At 39.5% G+C, this 19555-nt stretch overlaps 1 protein-coding gene across 1 annotated transcript in view; it reads left to right on the plus strand.

Annotated features, from left to right (window-relative positions):
* xkr6b (XK, Kell blood group complex subunit-related family, member 6b) overlaps nucleotides 1–19555 on the plus strand; it is an 83940-nt gene that overhangs the window by 53467 nt on the left and 10918 nt on the right. The window lies entirely within an intron of this gene.

Consider the following 19555-nt stretch of genomic DNA (forward strand, 5'->3'; position numbering starts at 1 on the left):
AAGAGTTCAAACTGCTATTTTTATTATTTATTCAAACTGCTAACCTTACACCAAGAAGGTTAAGTTCCCCAGCGGCTATTTTCTCCAACTTAAACCGATACCGTGACTATGCGCAGTTGCGCACGAATTGTCTATGCACTCGCGAGGTGACTAGATTATGCGCATGACTTAAACGCTGGCAGACACAGCAGCAGTTGTTGGCAGGTATATTGATCATAACATCAGATTTTTCTTGTCTTGAATTATTCATTCATATTCATTCATTCATTTATGTCACTTGTTTAAGTCATCAAAAAAAAAAAAAAAAACTCGATTGGGCAAGCAGCCGCTTAGTTCACTTAATTATGCCTCGGGCCGGCCCTGACCTAATACAACTATAAAATAGCAAGGTGACCAGTAAAACTACAGCAGACGACTACCCCTGGCTAATTAAAAAAAAAAAGTTTAAGGTGCTTCTTCAGGTTGGAGGTGGAGTCTTTGGACGCTGAAAGGAGGATGGTTGCTTGCAAGCAGAGCACTGCACAGTTATATTTGTTCTCCCTTCTCTTTCTTTAATGTGAAATGCTGTTTGAATTTCCAAGATAGAGTTTCTATCATAGAAACGCATTCTTGCCCTGGCTCTGTTGAACAGGGTGTTCTGACGATTCATGCTACCCATCAAGATGTACTACTTACTGGTTATGCGCATGTGCAGACTAATTTTTCTTCTGCTTACCACGCCCATAAATCTATGCTTCCTTCCTGTGGAGACTTGTAGGAAATTTTGACAGGTCAAAGATGAATATTTGATGATAATTTTTATTTTTCACACCGTTTTAAAAATAAAAACAGTACAGTCTACTGTACTCTTAACTTCGAATTTTATTATAATTATATTTCATATAATAATGTCATTTTTACTTGTTATATCAAAAGTGATAATTGCTATATGAACTATAGTTCATTTAAAACATCAAAATATGCTCCCCATACACCTACCCTGATTTAAATGAAATAACGATGTCATAATATTGTGAGATTTACACAATTATGGAAACAATAGAGCATGTATCAACATTCTCTGTGATCGATTCGCGCTTGGGTAGCATTTTTTTGCGAAGGCAGCACAGATCGACAGACTCTGCTATCGATTCGCGCTACGGTAGCATTTTTCGACAAGGCAGCACAAATTGTCAGAACACCGGCTCCATCTTTACCTCTAGCTCCCGCTGCTCCTCTTCCGACTCCATTGTGACTGATCACTCAGACCGCGCATTTTTTCGTTTTCATATTGGGGCTTCTGGGAAATGCATGGAGTTGCCTTAATTTATTTCGAGAGTGAATAAACTCATGAAACAGAAAAGTATCGTCATGTAATCCATTGATTTCAACAATGTAACTGTATTCTAAATACCAACTATTTAAATTGTAACTGTAACGGAATACAGTTACTCATAATTTGTATTCTGAATATGTAACGCCGGTACATGTATTCCGTTACTCCCCAACACTGAACGCAGCATAAGCCCTGTGTTTCTATCAGTTCTTTTCTTTGCCAGTTCTACGTCATTTTAGGTTGTTTGTTCTGTGTTCCTGGTGTTCCTGTTCTTGAGTGTGATTTAAGGATTTGAGTTTGTTTCTGAATGAAGACTGCTGCACCTAGATCCTTCTTCCTCTCTTCTGCAACCAACCGTGACAATATAGGATAAATAAAGTACAATACATGTGCAGCAGGAAATGTTCTGTATCTCTGGTGCAGATGGACAGACGCACAGATGGCTTGGACATGACCTGGAACAGTGGAGGCCAAGTGCTGGCTAACTAACGAGGCGTGAGCAAGCTCAATGATCTCAGGCAGAATTATTCAAGGGGAGCCAGGTTTCAGATAACAGGTCTAAAAGGTCTCAGCATGAGGGGCTTTAAATGCAGCATATGCTAAAGTTTTGTAAAAGGAAAAGACTATGATTGAAGAGGATTTCTGTGTGAGTGAAAGTCAAGCAAATGTTTACGTGTAAACTGAAATTAATCACTTAAAAAGTGCAGCTTTCTTTCCTGATTTGAAGTATTTCTTATTGAAACGGGAGGCTGGGGTGGGACACACATCAAAGGGCCTTTATATACATATATATATATATATATATATATATATATATACACACACACACACATCTGTGTTTACATCACAGCTGTGCTAGTCAGGAGTAGCTGCTATTAGTGTGAGGTAATGCTCTCATTCTTGAGAGCATTTTATTGGACAATAGTTTTATGAGTGCAAAAGATTTTATGACTTGCATAAAGTTGGTTCATTATCTCAGAAGAGAAAGAATATAGATTAGGCATGTGATTGGCATGAATATCGATATATATATATATCCCGATATTTTTTACGCAAAGTGAGAGCAAATGTTCAGTCAAAGTCAAAGCCAAATATAGTCTTCAATGTATAAATTATACATTGATTCTTATTAAAGCTACTATTAAAGTTCTCAGTCAAGAGCAGTGAGTGATTTCCTCTGTTTTTTGTTGTTTTATTAACATTAAATAGATAGTTCTCCCAAAAATTTTAATTGTCATCATTTACTCTCTCAAGTAGTTTTAAACCTGAATAAGTTTCTTTCTTCTGTTGAAGTTATTTGGAGGAATGTGGGTAACTAAACAGTAGATGTACCCCAGTGATTTCCATTGTATATTTTTCCCTATGGAAGTCAATGGGGACCAGCAACTGTCTGGTTAACCACATTCTTCAAAATATCTTCTTTTGTGTTCAGCACAAGAAATAAATTAATACAGGTTTGGAACAACATTACAGTGAATAAATAATGACAGAATTTTTATTTTTGGGTCAAGTATCCCTTTAAGGACAAGCGGCTGCATGTTTATTATTGGGGCTACGGTCTCTTTAAGACCTGTACGCGACGCGTCTAATATACACGCGCATTTGACAAACAGATTTCTCTCAGTTGTCTCGGTTTGCTTTCAGTTTAGACATAACCAACTTTCCTTATGTAAACCTTGTGTGTATTTGAGAGTATTAGCGAAATAAGACTCGAAAGATAACTTAGTCCAGTAACCAGGCGCTGTTAGACAGGCTTTTAGTGCATGTGCGCGTCGGGTGTTCGCGCTCAGTAAAGCACATGTTAGAACAGCGCATCAGCAGTGAATGTCATGTTTAACCGGCAAGGCTTTAAAGCACATGCAAATAATTAACTTTTGTGAACGCACTGAACTGATGTGTCCCGTTCCTCTACGTTAACATTTGATGAGTATTTGTCGCGTTGTACACTAATGCTGTTGAGACGGAGGCGCCAGAACTGCAACTGATAGAATGCACGATATACTGTACATATTTCTACAAAAGAAGTCAGCAGCTTGCTTGGAACAAGGATCACAGCGCAAATTTGAACTATATCGATATTTCGCCCAGCCCTACTGGTGGCCTAACGCCGATGTTCTTGTCAACTGACAACGATACCACTGTAGCGCGAGAGCCACTGAGGTACGGAATTGAGCAGGTGAACAAGCTGAACGCAAATAACGTTACGTCCTCGTTGATACTTGGAAAGGAAGGAAAAATCTGTACGCACGTCACCCTGTTATGTCCTCATATCCTCTCCTTTTCACTCCGACAGCCGACACCCTCCCTCTTTTTTTTTTTTACACAGATCTGCATGATTCACGTAGGTCACATTTTCAGGTCGGAAAATCCGGAATTCCGGGTTAATCCGGAAAAATCACATCCCTGATACATTTTAAATGTGTATCTGCTAAAAGATGAATTCATAAAATTTGGGAGTATATTCAGGGTGAATTTTTGTTGTTGTTGTCACATCTGGCAATGGCAGTGAATTGAGAAAAATCATGTATATTTCTCTCCAGCACGAGACTGTATTTTGAATAATTATTATAGAAATAGTTTTTTAATATTATCATTTTGGATGCTTTCTGTGAAAATAAGTTTGAAGACTGTTGTTCTTACAGTTTGACTTGAACTATAGCTGAATTCAGAAGGACATAATAACATACTACTCTTATTATTTTTGTCATGGCTTTATATGTGTTAAGGGCCGTACACACGTTTTTCAACGAATTTTTTGTGTTCACACCCAAGCGATTTTCGCTTATGATGAGCCGAGTGGACATGCAAATTCATTCCCTGACATTAGATGGCGCTTATGTACATGAAAGCCTATGTACATGAAAAACAATTAACTGAAATGAAACTCACCATCAAGGCCCATGTGCTCTGCAATACCACTCCATAACAGTTCTCTTTTATCAATATTTTTGTAGTCGCTGTCACGTTTGTCATACAGTTCCTTATGTTCCGACACCAACACGACATCCTCGTCTTTTTCCCGGCAGTGTGTAGACCATAGACATAATAAATGTATTATGTCTATGGTGTAGACGCTACTTGGCGTATATCTTCTTCGCCGTTGTGTATGTGTGCTCGGCAAGACCGTTTTGTGTTTGAGCGCCCCCAAGTTGTGTTTTACTGTAACTTCAGAAGCTCTAGACATGTGAGCAAAAGCTCCAATCTCATTGGTCGGATAGTTTTTATCGCGGCGCGTCAAACCAAAAAAACGAACCCGAGGAGTTTTTTAAAAAAATTACGCTTTTACGCGTGGCGTTTTTCGTGTTGGTGTGCACACTCACATTGGCGCCCTTTGTTTAATCACGAGGCGTTAAACGTCGGCGAATATCGCGCGCGAAATTCGTCCCGGTGTGAACAGTGGCCGGTTGCATAAAGCAAATATGAAAACAATCTCCATGGTCGCAAAAAAAGAGTTGAGCGCTTATAAGAAAGAAGCCAACAAAACAGGTAAGATTAAGCAAGACTACGCTTTTAAGATTGTATGCACCGCACCGTGGTGAAGAGTTCGCTTTATTGCTGTACATTGTTAAGACCTAACGATTACAAAACTGCTTTAGGTGCTTTATGCAACCGGGCACAGGCCTTTAGGTTGCAGTTCCTAATGGGCAAAATGTACAAATTAGATTGAACGCATTCATATGATTTCGCCACCAATCTGACAAAACATTATGTATTGTAATGTTAGAGTGCACTCAATAGTACAATTTTGTTATTTTTTACCCTAAAAAATACTGCAATCTTAATTTTGTATTAACTTTGAACTTCAGTACACTACACTAGCATATAATCAGCTCAAAGCTAATTTGATTTCCATGGGGTCATTTGCAGCATTTTAATACAGGGTTACACGTTGTTTCTTACATAGCTGCCACTGAACTCTTTGCTCCGCCCATTGGAGTCAGGAATCAGGATATGGAGCGCAGTCCAACAGCACACAAGTGGAATGGTTCTGGATCACACTGCTCCAACATTTGAGGAGCACGTGAGTGTGGGGGGCAAAGAGCATACTGGTGGGTTTGTTTGTTAGCACCCCCTGACATTTACCAGAATAACAAAAAATGTCAGTGAATGCCAGATGTTAGCTCTGGTTATGATGCAGCTCCTGAAAAGCCTGAGCCATTGATCCATAGCCTCCCTCCCCTCACCCAATTCACATCTCCTCTCACCCTGCCCCTTCACTTGTCTTTTCTCTCTCTCCTCCTCTCCCTCTCTTCTCCTGCCCTGTGTGGAGCAACCGACACCTGTCAAAGCTCAGAAGTCAAAGGTCTGAATAATGGATCTTATGCACATTCTGGCTGAAACTGTCTACATTTACGTTTATTCCTGAGTTGCGGTATAGCCATGTTCATGCTTGAGAAGAACAGCCCTGTTTTACATGAGTGGGCTACAATAAGACGAGATGAATTATATATGTTAAGGACAAATGCTTTGAGCCCCACCTGAATCAGACAAGCCTCTGATGGAAAATCGGAGCTGACCTTCCCAGCTTTGACACACCATTTCACATTTATTAACCCCCAGAGGGAAGTTTTATAGCTCAGAGGTTGCTCTTTTATAGCTTAGGACTTAATGGACTTGTGTTTCTTTTATGTGTTGACTTTGCCTTTAGCAAATTCCTATTTTTAATTGAAATCTGATGTGATTGCTGACCTTTGTGGATCACTGATGTGACAATACATTTAAATACATTAAAAATGCTATTCATACCTACAATGTCAAATAAACCTTTACGCCACATATTTATATATTAATTATTCATGGTATTTATAAACTTCAAAAACCTTTAAATAATTAAGATGTGTACATTCATATGTATTCAAGGTGTAAGGAAAATGTGAAATATATTATTTTGCTATTTTTTCAGTTATTATTTTTTTTTTAAACCAACATGTTTTCTAGACAAATCTGAGCATGATTTGAGACATTGACTTTAAAGCGGACACGTGAAATTAGTAGGTCTTTTCATCAGGAGAATCAGGAGAAAAGTCTCCACTATAAAAAATTCACCCGTATATATTTACAATAAAATACTGGCAGCTGTGATTCCAGCCCTTTACCGCAAATTTACAGTTTCATCAGTGCTGTAATTTCACAGTAAAGTACTGCAACTGTGGTTCCAGCCATTTACTATAATTCTACGGTTTCAACAATGCTGTAATTTCACAGTAAAGTACTGGCAGCTGTGGTTCCAGCCCTTTACCATAATTCTACAGTTTTTAATTTTACCACTGTGCTGTAATTTCACAAAGTACTGGCAGGAATGGTTCCAGCTATAAATCTACAGTACAAAAAAAGTTAGAATATAAATACTGTTTTCTATTTACTCTATTGTCTGATATCTATTAACATCTCTATATGTAGCATAATGTACACAGACATACCAAACAGACTTTTTACTCAATGGAAAAATAAAGAAAAAATAGATTATGGTACAGTACATTGTTTGCCATTTATTTAAAACAGGTAACAGGTTTTAACAATACATTAACAGTATTTAAGGGAAAAAACACAGAAAATACATTTTAAAATTCAATGAGAGGAACCAGAGGAACTTGTGCACAAAAAAGAAAAAGAAAGCCAAACGGAATTTTAAATGGTAACTTGACTTTAGCCAAGCAAAGATTTCGGAGTAATCGGAGCTCGGAGAGCATCAATTATGAGAAATGGCTCAACCGTTGAGAGCTCTGTCTGCAAAACGCGATTCGCGCTCAGTAACTTAGCACAGTCAAAATACCTCGTGAAAAAGGCGATTTTACAAGGTTGGGAGTAACAATAGAATAACAACAAAGAAATAAACTTACCTTGAACAGTGTCCTTCTTTAAGGGCCTAGAGGAGTGTTGCGAAACAATTTTGTTCTTTGACTGCTTTCTGTTCGAAAATAGACTGCGTTGAAGATGCCCCGCCCCCACGTGCTATTTTTTACAGTCCATGACTGTTTTTTCCAGGAACAAACGGGTTTACGCATAAAAGCTGTGAATTCACTGCAAGTAATTAATTTATAGAACATAGAGTGTAAATTTACAGGATTTTGAAATAACAGTATTTTACTGTTGGAAATTGGCTGTATTTTTACAGAATTTTTTTGCTCTTAATGTTATCTATAAACTGCAGAAACAATTGAGATCTCATTTGTGATTCTTCTTTCCTGCGGACAGGCTCCTTCCCTGGAACATTTTGTGTCACCTTCAGTCAGATGACTATATGATTGAGCGGTGAAATGGAGCTGAAACACTTGCTGCACGGTTTGAGATCCTCTCCTTGTTGAGGAAAAACCCGGCAAGTTACCTCGTTCATTCTGTTGGCATTGTGACAGGTGAAACTGATGAAACTCCAGTTCACATTGCATTTTTCATATGCATATGCTGTTTTGCACTTGTCCTCAGAAATCTGATTCATGCAGTGAAGTAGTAAATGGGCTCCATGCATGATGCATTTAGAGTGACAGTTTCATTTCTTAACATGTAGTTATATTATATTAAATGTATTTTTTACGGTAGTTATTTGTAGGGTTGTGTGTTTTATTTTGCTATTTCACTGTGCCTTGTAAGTTCATTGTCCTGTTCATTGGATCCTTATCTTTAGACACAAATAACTGGTTGTTGTTGGTTAGACTTGTTTACTCATTGGTTGTTGCTGGTCAGTCTTTTTTAAGTAATGGATTATGGTTAGTCTTGATTTCTCTATGGTTGTTGTTGGTCAGTCTTTTAAGTCATAGATTGTTGATTAGTCTTGTAGACTTTGGATGTTGTTGGTTTGTCTTGTTTGGTCAGATTATTGTTGATTAGTCTTATTACTTGTTGGTTGTTGTTGTTGTTGTTTAGTTTTATTTACTCATTGGTTGATGTTTTTGGTTGTCAGGCTGTTTTAGTAATGGATTGTTGTTGATTAGTCTTGTTTATTCATTGGTTGTTCTTGGTCAGTTTTGTTTAGTCAGATTGTTGTTGTTTAGTTTTATTTACTCTTGGTAGTTGTTGGTCAGTCTTTTTAGTAATGGATGGTTGTTGAGTGTATTTAGTCTTGTATAGTCATTGGTTGTTCTTGGTCAGTCGTGTCAGATTGTTGTTGGTTAGTATTATTTACTCGTTGGTTTTGTTGTTGTTTTATTTACTCATCGGTTGTTCGTGGTCAGTCTTGTTTAGTCAGATTGTTGTTGGTTAGTCTTATTTACTATTTGGTTGTTGTTGGTTAGTTATATTTACGCATTGGGTTTTGTTGGTGTTGGTCAGGCTTTTTTTTTTAGTAATGTATTATTGTTGATTATTCTTGTATCTTTGGTTGTTGTTGGTCAGTCTTGTTTAGTCATAAATTGTTGTTGGTTAGTCTTGTATAATCATTGGTTGCTTTTTATTAGTCTTGTTTACTTACTGGTTGTTTTTGGTTAGTTTTGTTTACTCATTGTGTGGTGTTAGTTGCTTTGTTTGCTCATCAGTTGTTGTTGGTCAGTTTTGTTTAGTCATAGATTAGTCATTGATTAGTTTTGTGTAGTCCTAGGTTGTTGTTGGTTAGTCATGTGTAGTCATTGATTGTTGTTTATTAGTCTTGTTTAGTCATTGGTTACTATTCATTTTGTCTTAATACAGTATTTTTGACCCCAACGTATACTCATATAGCCCTCATGTTACCTGTGTCTTTGTGTATTAAATGTCCTTTTGGTTCTTTCTGACTGGGTTTTGAGAGGCTTGTACATGTCTGGTTTATGTTTAGAGCCCTTTCTCAAGCCCATCTGGTCAAGTCCTGCTTTATTATGGCTTTTGTTTGCTACTTTCCCACAATAACAATGTACTTGGGTCTTCATAATGTCAGTTTGTTACACAAACACTGATGTTTGGATATATAGCTTAAAGGGGCTTTAGAGACATAGAATCCTCAGACAACATTAAATAAAATAGAGTGAATAACTTGCTTCTGTAACATTGTATGCAGAGATGTTTTATAGTCCAGGCTGTTGTAGAGAATTAACTCTCACAAAGAAACATGATGTGCTTTGTCGGTGTACACAATAATGTATTTTTGTTGCTGTTGTTAGTGATGTTTGCCACCAAATGTTCCTCCTACTTTTACATAATTACCGGCTCTTGATAAAGCCATTAAGCTTTGCAACGAATGCAAAGATTATTATAGTTGTAATTAGCTTCATAAGAGCTTTGAGCGGCAGAAAGAGATTACGCTCATCCAAAACACATCCTGGTGAATGATTCTAAAGGCACACTTACTTCAAAAAAGCATGTGATTCCCAAAAGTCATTGAGACAAGCTGTCCTTTTCTGAAAGACCTGCAAATGTGCAAGAAACATTAGATACAGTATGCAGTCCTCATAAAACAATTAGGCAATTGGGGAAAGCTTGGTGGACAGTCTCGACAGAATGTTGAATCTAAATTGTTTTTCATCCGAATAAATTTCATTTTTGATTAAATGTTCACAGTACGACTTTGTACATCGAAAATGCCGGGGGGGGGGGGGGGTTTGTAAAGAAAAGTGTTTTGTCACAATCTGTTTCACAATCTTTCATCAGAATGTAATGACACATTTTTTTTCTCTGAAAGAACCTTCCTTTTCCATAGACATCACAAATGGGCAAGTTCATAATGTTTACCAACAGCCAAATATCTATTGTGGCTATAGTTTAGAATGTTCACCAACAGCTATTTAGGCTACTTTGTAATGTTTACCAATGCCAAATAGCTATTCTGGCTAGTTTATAATCTTCTTTAATAGATCGGCTAGTATTCAGGCTATTTTGTAATGTTTACAATTGCCCAATTAGCTATTTTAAAATGTTCACCAATAGCCAAATAGCTATAATGGATCATTTATATTGTTCATTAATAGCTTAGCCTACTTTGTAATGTTTACAATTTGCCAAATGTTTACAATTAGCTATTGTGGCTAGTTTATAACGTTCACTAATAGCCAATTAGCAATCCTAACTAACTTTAGACTAACTGACAACGAAAACCCCAACGACCTGACAACACAGAACGAAAATCATAATATTAAATGGCTGCACTGATGAGTCGCAGCTGGTGCTGATGAGTGATCAGTAATAGCAGACACACCCACAAGTACGTACACGTGCACACACAGGAAATAGAATGAGTCACTGCATCCATGAACCGTGACAATAACCCTCCCCCTAGGAGCGCCTCCTGGATCGTAGATTGTAATCATCAATAAGGGAGTAATCCAGACCCAACTTCTCTCCTCTGGACCGTAACCTTTTCAGTCCACCAAGTACTGAAATCCACGTCCCCTCCATCTCGAGTCCAGAATGCGTTTAACCGAATAAACTGGTTCCCCATCAACAAGATGCGGCGGGGTGGGGAACTGGGGCAGGCGGGTTAATATTAGAACAAAAAACTGGCTTTAATTTGGAAACATGAAAGGCGGGATGAATCATCCTTTACGCAGGAGGCAGTTTAAGGCGGACTGCCACCGGACTAAGGATCTTGGTGACAGTGAACGGGCCGATGAATTTGGGAGCTTACTTATCACAGATGGAGCGGAGAGGAATGTTCTTGGACGAAAGCCACACTTTTTGACCCACGACGTAGACGGGAGGCTTCGACCGGTGGCGATCGGCCTGTGCCTTCGTGCGCACCCCCACTTGAAGGAGAGTCTCGCGGGCTCTTCTCCAAGTGTGGCGGCACCTCTGGACGAAAGCGTGAGCATAGAGGACCGCGACTTCGGGTTCCAGACTAGGAAAAATATGTGGCTGGTACCCTAAGCTACACTCAAACGGGGATAGGCCTGTAGATGACATTGGCAATGAGTTATGTGCATATTCAACCCATGAGAGTTGCTGACTCCAGGAGGAAGGATTCTGAGAAACCAAATATCGCAACACTCTCTCTAAGTCCTTGTTGGCCCGCTCGGTCTGGCCATTGCTTTGGGGATGAAACCAAGAAGGCCGACTGACACTCGCCCCCAATAAATGACAAAACTTAAATTGGGGACCCCTGTCAGAGACCATGTCCATCGGGAGGCCATGTAAACGAAACAAGTGCTCCACGGCAGCTGTCTCATTGGCAGAAGGTAATTTGGACAAGGGGATGAAATGAGCCGCCTTCGAGAACCGGTCCACTACGGTCAAAATGACCACATTGCCCTGGGATGGCGGGACAAAATAGAGTGCGATGTGGGACCAGGGTCTCAAAAGGACAGACAGCGGTTGAAGTAACCCATAAGGATGGCGATTGGAAGTCTTACCACGAGCACAGACAGAAGATGCCAAAACAAAACTCTGGATGTCATGAGCCATGGAAGGCCACCAGAATCGTTGACCAAAAAACTGGTACGATTAAACTGGATGACACGCCTCGTTAGAGCAATGACCCCTCCGAATAACGTCGAACCGTGATTCTCCAGCACAAATAAACAAATCGGTGGACACTCGGTGGAGGCATTACCCCTCCTAAGGCCGAACGGACCTTCGACTCGATCTCCCATGCGAGTGTGGAGACAATGAGTCTATGGTAAAATACCAAAAAGAGTGGAGGTGCGTTCAGAACGATCAAAAATATGGGATAAAGCATCGGGTTTGATGTTCTTAAGACCCGGGCGATAAGACAAGGAAAATTCGAAACGACAGAAAAAAGTCCCCAGCAAGCCTGCCTGGAGTTGAGTCATTTAGCAGATCTGATATATTCAAGGTTCTTATGATCGGTCCAGACGATAAAAGGTACCCCCGAACCTTCTAGCCAATGACCCCAATCCTCCAACGCTAACTTAAATGCCAACAACTCTCTGTTACCAATGTCATAATTACATTTTTAAATTTTAACTAAAAATATCAACATAGCTTTTTTTAAGCAGCACAAAAATTGTGTTTGTTACGCTGGCAATTTCGATGACGTCACTGGCATGGTAGGACCCGCAAAGGTGTATAGGCAACAGCTGCAGGTCCTATATACACACATGAAAATGATTAATTTTAATGGCACGGGTTACGCATTTGAGCATGTGAGGGACAGGCCAGTAGTATCTGACTACCACCACGTGGAGGACGACCAGTTTCAGGCTCCACATACAGTACGGGATCGTTTGGGGGAAGTGACTGGTTACGGGTGGGGGTGCGGGTGCGGGCGCTGCTGGAGCATGGACACTGCACCGGAGTTGATCTGTTGCAGAGAGGTCATCCTGGAACATTTATTGATCGGCGAAAATGCATCACCATGCACTGTTCATTTCGGATGCTGTGCGGTGAGAGAGACGTGTTGGAGGAGGCTATGCTATCTCTAAGGGATGTCCGAGCTGAGACGCTGGAGCGCCGCATAAGTAGCTGGTATGTAACAGTGTATTTTACGAATTGGCGACTGGGCTAGGCTAAGCTAACTTATATCCTTTTCTCAGACTGTTAAAGTTAACAGCGTACCGGAAGTTCACTCTTTGGGCGAGGGGGCATTTGGGAAGGATGAATAAGATTCCGTTCCCATTCTGTGCAGTGAACTAACGTTACATCTTTTGCCCTCAGCCGAATATCAAGGATTCTAGTTTGTGTTAGACTTGTAGCTAAATAAAACATTTGATGTCAGATGCTTCATATACTCATTGACGTTTTCAACACATCTGTCTCTCGTACCCAGGATTAAACACTAGAAATCACCACTAGAATAATTTTGTTGACAAGGCCAGGGGGTAGAGAGAAGCTAGCTCTGCTGGTGTTGGTTGGCAACGGAGTAGCCTCCCATGCCAGTGACGTAGTCGAATGTTGAAATCCAACATGGCGGCGCCCGTGTAACAACAACAACATTTTCAACGTACCATTTTATCCCTTTTAACAAATTCTGCCATTTTAATAATTGTACCAATGAGAATAAATAAAATACATCTGTTATATCACATTTTTTTAAATTTCAGTTCAGCTCATCTTTAACCTTGTCGGGATCCATGCGCCCTCCCTCGGAGGATATGATATAACCCAGAAATGGAACAGACTGTGCATGAAAAGCGTATTTCTCCGCCTTGACAAAATGCCCATTCTCTAGCAGCCTCTGGAGCACTCGTCTGACGGGCTGAACATGTTCCTGGAGAGAAGAGGAAAATATCAATATGTCATCCAGGTAAACGTATATGAACTGATCTACCATATCTCTCAACACGTCATTGATGAGTGCCTGGAAAACCGCAGGGGACTTAGACAGACCAAAAGGCTTGACCGAATATTCAAAATGCCCCCTGGGGGTATTAAAGGCAGTTTTCCACACATCCCCCTCCCTTATGCGAACCAAATGATATGCATTGCGTAAGTCCAGTTTTGTGAAGACTGATGCACCCTAAAACCGCTCGAAGGCTGAAGACATCAATGGCAAAGGATAGGTATTCTTTACCGTGATGTTATTTAGCTCGCGGTAGTCAATGCACGGTCGCAGGGAACCATCCTTTTCCCCACAAAAAAGAACCCTGCCCCCGCTGGAGAAGAGGAAGGGCGGATGAACCCGGCTGCCAGAGAATCAGAAATGTATTTCTCCATGGCCTCCCTCTCTGGAGCAGAAAGAGAGTATAACTTGCCTTTATGCGGAGACATACCTGGTAGTAGATCTATTGCAGAGTCATAGGGACGATGCGGAGGAAGAGAAGCTGCCCTGGACTAACTGAACACTTCCTTCTGGTCGAGATATTCCTCAGGCACATTAGACAGATTCACATGCTCATTCTGCAACAAAGAACAAGACACAGATGAACAGGCAGACACCAGACATGAAGCATAACACTGATCACTCCAGGCCGAAATGGAACCGTGGCCCCAGTCAACCCTGGGGTTGTGCTGAAGCAACCAGGGGTGGTCTAGGACTATGGATGCTGATGGAGAGTCAGTAACTAGAAACGATAATTCCTCTGTGTGATTTCCAGACGTAATGAGAGTGATCAGACCGATGGTGTAAGTGATAGCCGGGAGTTCTTGTCCGTTAAGTGCACTGACTGAGATCGGGCGAGTAAGTGGAGATATGGAAATCTGAAGGTGTTGTGCCAAGGTGAAGTCCATAAAGTTACCTTCTGCCCCAGAATTCAGCAGAGCTTGGCAGCGATGATCTCCGGTTGCCTATTGCAGTCTTACCGGGAGGAGAGTACTCAACGAGGTTTTTTCCCATGGTTAATCCGCCCGACAGTAACCTCAATGCAATTGCCGAGCTTGGTCTTTTACTAGGCACTCCGCCAAGAAATGTCCAGCTCCACCTCAGTATAAACACAGACCTCTCACTCTCCGCCGTTCTCTCTCCTCCCGGGAAAGCCGAGCTCTAGCTACCTGCATGGGCTCTTTATCGAATGAAGGGCTGACCGCATTCCTGACACTGGTCGTAGAATACTCGGAGGATTGAGGACCCAGAAACTGACGTGACCGTTGATCTTGACGGTGAAGACGCGCGTCCACACGCAACGCCAAATCAATTAGTCCATCCAGACTAGTGGGAAGCTCCAATGCAAAAATCTCCTTCTAAATGCGGTCAGCCAGCCCATGCAGGAACATGTCTCACTGCGCCTCCTTGTTCCATTTGCACTCCGCCATGTCCGGAACTCGATCGAATAATCTGTTTTCTGGGGTCTGTTGTTCTGACGGAGATCGGAGAGCACGTGGGCCGTCGTTTCCCATTGAGCCGCGCGCCCAGAAAACAACATTATGACGAAAGCCACTATAGACTGTTCGGTGGCAAATGTCTGTGGCTGGAGAGAACAAAACAGAGCTCATTTCGTTAAAAATGCTCTGCAGTAATTGGGCTCACCCATGTAGACCTCAGGCGCAGCTCATGCTGACAGTCGGTGTTAGTAGCAGCCGGGGGAACTGGCGGTGGGGCTGGCGCAGTTGGAACTGTCAGATGGCGAAGTTGGTTGGTGAGCTCGGACACCTGCGCCACCAAGACCTGTACTGCGTGACCTGTGGCTGCCATCTGCTCTTCTTGACGATCCATGCGTGAATTGCTGCGTGACAGAAATTCCTGCAGACTTTCCTCTCTTGCTGAATCCATTATGAAGGGTCAGGTCGTTCTGTCAGGGTTGAACTGGAAAATTTGTGTCGGATTCAGAAGCGAGTGATAAGTTTAATTATAAAAAAGTGACAAGAGAGACAGAGTCCAAAGTCCAAAATGTGTTGCAAACAGCAATTCACATTGACTTCCAATCAATCAAATACTACCTGAAACCATCGATGAACCATGGCATAATAACTACAGTATTTTTGTCAGAAGTGTAAACACAGCATTGGAAATAGAGTTTCAAACCAGTTTAGGTTTTCGGGAACAGACATCATCTGTGGAGTTATTGTGTGTGTTTGTATTAGGTAAATTTGATTGAGAAATATGAACCAAAACGGTCTTTAAGGTCAACTGACCAGCTGGTTTTAACGTCTCCTAGAACAAAACAGAGAAGTGGAGATCGAGCTTTTGTAGCGATAGCTCCAAAACTCTTAGCTCCAAAACAGGCTTAAGGAATACCTCCTCGCATTACCATTTAATGGGGTATAGTAGTTGTTGGTGTAGGCTATTAAATCGGAGGGGTTTATTTTGCTGTAATTTAACTGTGGTTTTATTGTTGTTTTTTATGGTTGTCTTTAGGTGTTTTGGATATTGTACAGCACTTTGTTCAATGGTCAGTTGTGTAAAAGTGCTTTATAAATAAATAAAACGAAACGAAACGACTGTATAGCAGCTGTAGTGAGGTTCTGTACTTAATGTGTACATTAAATGCGAGAGCAGATGTAGCGGTGTTCACTAGGTGTGTAAACAGAGTGGTTGAGCCGCTGTCAGTGTAAAAGTAGCTCAGAGCAGATGGCACGGTTATGGCAGCCAGAGAAGTGAGGTCACAGCAACTTCAAGCAGCAGCTGCCCCTTTCATGCTGAAATATGACCTGCTGCTAAGTTTTTACATTCAGAATCCATACCTACATGCAGTAAAAATGAGATTTCATAGATATCATTTCAGTGTAATGAACAGGGCATTCACAGCTTAGTGGTCCAGAGAGAAGTGGAGAAGAGGGAGCGGGGTGCACTTACAGACGGTGTGGATGAGTAAACCACGAAGAACATATTGTATGAACAGAATGGCAAACGCAAACATGAAAGAAACATAGAGCTGAGATAGCAGGAGATTACCCTCGTCAATATTGTTGTGGACTGGAGCCAATAAGGTGGGGTGGCATCTGTGACTAACTTTGAAGTTTGTGTATAAATATGTGTGTGTTTCCCACCAGTTCCTTTGATGTACTGTGTATTACACTGTTTTCTGTGTAACAAAGATGTGAAGTGTACAAGAATCTATGCCATTTAGACCCATGGCTGATTCCTAAATGCTTACAACAGGGGCGTTTCCTCCGAGGTGGCAAGTGAGGCAGAGCCTCCTCAAAAAACTATATGAGAAATTAATCCATGGTACAAAAATAAAATAATGCAGATATATCAAAATATTATACACTATTACAAAATGAGTGCATAAATCACTATTTTTCTAAAGTGACACTGTCCAACAGCGATACCAGTGACTATTAAAAAGAGTACATTAGTACATTAGCTGAACATTAGTTAACAAATAAAATATATTTTTAGTTTTGGAATAAATGTAAAAATTATGAGAAAACTTGATGATAACTATACTTTGTTTTAATAAATAGATCAATGATTACATTGTAATTGTAAAAATGCTTCAAGATTAAGTGTAACTGGTACATTGTTCTGCCTAAGCAAAAAGCAAAAAAAAAAAAAAAAAAACTGTGATGACTTTGCCTCCATATTTCAGAACACCATTGTGCGCCACTGGCTTATAATGAGATATGATGGCTCGATTAGATGGTGAATTTTGTAAATAAATAGATAATTGTCTTCATTTCTTGCAGCTGCGAATTTACTTGTAATTGTGACATTTATTTTGCTGTTATTGTTTCTTTATTTCCCCATCTCATAAGAAAATTTAGCTATTATATAGTTGCTCATTTTGAATGAATTTATATGATTTAATACAAAAATGCACACACATGAATACATAAATTATTTATTTATTAGTAGCTGTTTACATAGACTATACCATCACAGACGCTGGTGTGATTTCTCAAGGAAGCTATTTTGAATGGTATCTTTCAGGTAATAAGGACATTTTATGTGTAGAATTTAGAAAAAAAAATTGCTTCAAGCACCTTAAAGTAACAGAATCATGCTGTTTTTGGGTGGTTCTTCAACTACGGGCACTTTTGGCCTTGTGAACTTGAGGGGGGAAAAGTGTTCAAATCAAAATGGTCACAGTCTAACAGTTAAGTATAACTAGTCTAGTTTAATGATCCATAAGAGAACGCACTTACATTATAAGACAAATTGGTGTTTTTTGACATATTTTCCGATCCGCACTGAACAAATGTCATTTCCATCACATGTAAATATTTTATTATTTTAAAATATTATGATATAGATAATTTCTTAACAGTGTAAGACCACTTCGACACATAGTATTATCAGTTTATACATATATTGCAATTGCCATATATTTGTGGATTAAGTAAATTAATTGTTATGAGGCCCAAACACAAATCTTACATCCACCACAACCTGAAATATAATATTGGATTGGTTAGATACATGTAAGAAAAATAACTACTTGTGTTATTACGTTAAGTGGACCATTATCCCATAAACTATGCAGACATTTTTAATGAGTGATTAGAATTTTGTAAATATTTTTTAAAAAGTTATGAGGGGGTGGAAATGACTGGGTGTTGTGGAAATGACAATGAATGGACGTCCATGTGGAAAAACAGAAGACATTTATTTGAAACTTTCTGAAACAGACAATTCCATTTAACAAATCATTAATCTCATTAGTCGTTAATTTGTTTGGTTCTGTTTTGGTATAGGACTGAGACCTTTCTGCAGTTGACTTCCGCGGCATCTTAAAAATAGATGAAAAGGCATTTCAACAAATATATATTTGAATAAATACATTAGCATTGTATATTTCAATAAATAAAATATACATATGTAGCCACACATTCGATGAATTGCACCTTGTAAGCATAAATGTCATTTCCACCTAAGAAGGAATGTGTTGGAAATGACGGTGGTGGAAATGATAATCCTGCAGTGTTTTGTAAAAAAGTCCAAGCTAGTATTACAGATTAGCTATGAATTGGTAGCTAGCATTGCATGCATGCAAAATGCATCTATGTAAGTTAAAAAATCTATTTATTTACAAGCATACAATAAAAATATTTTCATTTCAAGCAATATTTACCTTGAGTTTTCTTCTCCAAGTTGGTGAATAAATTAAAAATCTCCTCCATGTCAGACATGTGCTGTGATGTCATTGTTCATCTCCATAGAAACTACCCAAACAATCTTTCAAAAAAGCCTTTTAAAAGGGACATTACAGCGTTGTGGTGGAAATGACAGCAATACTGTGGGACAACTATATTTTGTATATAAAATCACATTAATAGCTGTCTGACCTTAAATACCACAATTATGTTTTATTTTACTGATACTGTACGGTATACAGTCATATATAAAAAAAAATAGATCATTTAAGATCATAAATATAGATCATAAATCATTTTTTTACACTTCTTTTTCATTATTGAAGATCAGAAGTCTGTGTGTGGGACAAGCCCAAAATAGCAATATTTGCATCTATAATGATGTTTAAAAAGGTGAAAAAATCATCGTAGACTACCGGTAAAAAGTTCCTAAAGTACTTTCATTGTAAAGTTAACTATGAAAGTGTGAATTTTTCAAAATAAAATGTTTTTTTTTTTATAAAATATGATCAAATGACATGAAAGTGCCCATAGTCTAAGAATTGCCCTTTTACTGATTATGTTGGGCAAAGCCTGATTTACATAACAGTAATGTGTACCCTCTAGTGGTGTAGTCGTATCATTACACTCTTTTTGGAGGCGGTTTCATTTTCTCAGATACTGGACCTGTGAGTCCCATTTACCTCCTGTTGACCTCATAACATCAGTCCTGTTATTATGGCTGTATGTAATCTGCTCCTCTCAGCACCATTTTTATGTTCTTTATGTATCTCAGCTTCTCTCATTAAACACATCATAATTGAGCTTCAGTTAAGAAATGAGACCCAAGAATGCTCTCCCAATGTTTAAATATTGTGTGGCTACATGGTGTTGAGCTCTAGAAGATCATCTAAGCTCAATATCACAGATAATCAATCTCTGGCAGTCGCTGACACAGAACACCCTGTCTCCAACCCTGCCTAGACAGGCGCC

This window comes from Siphateles boraxobius, unplaced genomic scaffold, assembly GCF_051911475.1.
Source record: "Siphateles boraxobius isolate OS27281-9 unplaced genomic scaffold, OSU_SipBor_1 8, whole genome shotgun sequence".
Taxonomy (NCBI): Eukaryota; Metazoa; Chordata; class Actinopteri; order Cypriniformes; family Leuciscidae; genus Siphateles; species Siphateles boraxobius.